At 39.8% G+C, this 3641-nt stretch overlaps 1 non-coding gene across 1 annotated transcript; it reads right to left on the bottom strand.

Annotated features, from left to right (window-relative positions):
- Window positions 1-1124: 1124 nt before the first annotated feature.
- On the bottom strand, window positions 1125-1196 carry Trnam-cau (transfer RNA methionine (anticodon CAU)). Its single transcript has one exon. It is a non-coding gene; the product is annotated as a tRNA-Met (tRNA).
- Between the last annotated feature and the right edge of the window lie 2445 nt (window positions 1197-3641).

The following is a 3641-nucleotide window of genomic DNA, read 5'->3' as shown; positions in this document are numbered from 1 at the left end:
AGTCGCATCGTACCTGAGCGTTCAGCAGCACGGTGAACTTGGCACGCTCAACGTTAACGTTCGACAGCACGGTCCGTGTGCCGACGGCTGTAGGTTCAGCCTGTGTGACAGTTGGGGCAGCCCTCATGCGGGACAGCGCCGCCTGGATTTCCTAGTACTCCTGACAAACGGCATTCCGCTGAGCCCCCCTCCATCCACTGGTACCAATATTGTCACCAACGCTAGCTCATTGCTCCCGTATTCCCGTCAAACCCTAAACCGCGCTGGCAAAAAGCGCGGTTTGAAAACGCGGTAATGATGAATTAAATATTAGACTGCAGTCAATTTTAAGATAACTTCTCTCTTTTTATAGCTTTATGAAAATTTCGGGAGGAGTTTGAACCCTCAAAACCACCCCTTTGGCTACGCTTATCAGTTGTTGTGATATAAACCTTTAAGATTTGCCAGTAGGCTTTCGTCGGCGGGATTCTAGGATGCGGCTGCTTCAGATAAAAATGAATGGTGTTAAAACGACGTGATGCACCACTAGTTCACCTTCCTTTATATCTCCATCACACTTTTTGCTTGTTTTAATCTAAGAGACACACTTTTTGATACAAAAGACAATTCTTTTTGGAAACTGAAAAACGTTGTATCAATAGCAAAAACTTTCCTTGAGAGATGCAAAAGTTGCTTGGGAAACTAATAACTAGTTCCTTCAAAAACAGAAAAACTGTTCTTCGAAACTTAGAGAAATTGGTCATCGAATCCTCTGCGAGAAATTAATAAATCCTATTCGAATTATTAGAAGTCTTCGTTAGAAAACTATACCCCAACTCCGAGAGCACTGAAACTCTTCTTCAGATAAAACAACTACTTCCCTTCAGAAAAATTTAATTCACCTTCGGACAATCTAAATTGTTCAGTGGAATCAACTAAAACCTCTGCTTTGACAGTAGTTAAAACTTCTCCGAAAAAATTATTCTCTTGGTAAAGGATTTAAAACATTCGCAGGCAAAAAATTAAGAAAAAATCTGGAATTCAGGAAGAACTGAAAACTCTTCTTTAAGCAAACTGAAAGTTTGCTAGACTATTTTACAATTGGAACAAAAATGTCTAGAGGAAGATGAAATAAAAAATTAATGTAGCAGAGCGTGGTTTCGATCCACGGACCTCTGGGTTATGGGCCCAGCACGCTTCCACTGCGCCACTCTGCTGCTGGTCCTCAGCGAGTCCTGCAAAGCAAATACGCAGCCCCGGTAGCTTGAATGTAAGCCAAGAACAAGCTCGATTGCACGAAAAAACGTCCCGTCCTGATTCGGTAGTGCTGAATCTGCACACACGGAAGCATTGTAGGCGAGTTCATGCAGTTAGGGTGGGTTGGGAAGCAAACTAGTGGACCAGTCTCTTGATGATGCGGACGTGGAAATTCTTGTAAATCCTTAAACTGAAGCTCAAGTTGGCTGTATCTACATACTTCTCAACTTTCTGTTCTTAAAAGGCTATATATAATCACTGAGATGTTAATGAATCGTCTTGAATACCTTAATAATTTCACTTATTTCCCTTTTCTGTAACCTTATATTTCATTAAATCGTAAATTATATATAAAAGTTTTTAACAAATAAATAACATACTGCAAATCCTCATTCATAAGCTTTTAATTCGAAAACTTTTCTAACATTTCCCTCGCTTGGGCCCACAACACATGTTTAGCTTAGGATCCTGCAATATACCTGGTGTTGCTAATTACATACTTATCCCTTATACAAAATATTCAACAACCGGATTAATTTGCTGTACCAACCAACCAGAGGGCGAACGCACAGTGTTAATACTGTTGGGTGGGTCCTTTACATACGTACATACGGGTTGGGTTGTACACTGTTGCATTATATCCAGTGAAAACATCTAATAACACTAGTCAACAAGTTTTAATTTTTTTCTGCGTCTGGTTTGTAAATGGGAGGATTAAGCTGATTTTGGGGTGCTTAATTTTCCTGGTAAAATCAGTTTTTCTGTAGTGCGAACACTGCCTAGATACACAGCAGAAAAAACAGCTTCGGCGAACACTGACAAAATTAAAACAAACAAGAAAAACATATCCAGAACAAGCAGTAAATCGTACAGAAGGCAGTTGCAAAAAATGTTTATTGCATATCCAGATTTCAGTCACTGTGTGGCCATCTTCAGTGCAGTAAATTTAAGATAAAACATTAAAACCACTTATATAATGTTTTAACTTTTACTGCACTGAAGATGCCCACACAGTGACTGAAATCTGGATATGCAATAAACATTATTTGCAGCTAGTCGCTGTACCCTTTACTACTTGAAATAAACACAGATGCTGGGCGCAACTGCTTTCCCATGGAATCAAATCTGATCAGATATATTCAGAACTTCACGTCTCTGTCCTATATATGGTGACAATTACTGAGCTATATGAAAAAAAAACGTAAATTAGTTACAAGTGCACACACTTTAGTCAACTCAACATGTAAACGTCACTACGAATATTCAGATTTAGCTTATGACGTGTTCGACATGCCTGCCACCAATGGCGATGATGTTGTGCAGACGAATAGCGAAATCCTCCATGATCCCCTGAAGTGTCGGAACACCGATGCTGTCGACGATCTCCAGAATGGCTTGGGGGTTGGGTTGTTTGGGGGAAGAGACCACACAACGAGGTCATCGGTCTCATCGGATTAGGGAAGGACGGGGAAGGAAGTCGGCCGTGCCCTTTCAGAGGAATCATCCCGGCATTTGCCTGGAGCGATTTAGGGAGGGATTGAACCGCCGTCATCCCGAATCCTGATCGGGTGTTTTCAGCTCAGCAGTGGTTTTGGGGTTATCGCTGGACACCTTGTCTTTGATATAGCCACACAAAAAGAGTCGCATGTGATCGGATTCGGAGAAGATAGTGGCCAAACGGGGCAATGCCAGGTGGCCTCTGGGTACCCGAGAGCCTGACTGCAGTCCTCATGTAGTTCAATAATTGTCACCCTGTATGTATTATGTCAATAGGATGTCGCAATTAGTTCACAGCGTATTTTCTGCATTATCTCCTTTAGTATTCGAAAACTGTGACAATGAAACTCTTCCTTTGTTCGCCATTTTAGTACGCTCTTTAAGGGGGGTAGGACGTCAAACCGGCCGACTTCGCGCAGGAGAGGCACCACAGGTTATTTTAATTTCCACTGTCTATACTTTTACAAGTAAATTAATAAAACTTTGTCAGCAGGGGCAGGAAGGATTCAGGATTCACACTGATAGCAGTGCAAGTGCAAAAACATAACAATATATATATAAATGATGCAACTTTATATATATATATATATATATATATATATATATATATATATATATATATATGAAGTTGCATCATTTTTTTCACTTACTGTTGGCTGCATTTGTTGCTATAGGTACATTATTTTTCTTCAAAAGTAAGAGAGATTCTTTGATGAATTTTGCACAGCATACAAACCATACATACCAGTGTATGAAACTCTAGAATTTTCCTAATCTATTAAAAACTGTGGTAAAAATTGAGAAAATTAACTACAAAATGTGATTTTTTTCTAACCATAAAGTTTAAAACGTAGCAGCTCATTCATTTTTCCATATATTAAATAGATTCTAGAGTTTCAGACACCTGC

This window comes from Schistocerca nitens, chromosome 10, assembly GCF_023898315.1.
Source record: "Schistocerca nitens isolate TAMUIC-IGC-003100 chromosome 10, iqSchNite1.1, whole genome shotgun sequence".
NCBI lineage: Eukaryota > Metazoa > Arthropoda > Insecta > Orthoptera > Acrididae > Schistocerca > Schistocerca nitens.
The sequence above is the reverse complement of the archived record's forward strand: the minus strand, read 5'-3'. Positions and strand labels throughout refer to the sequence as shown.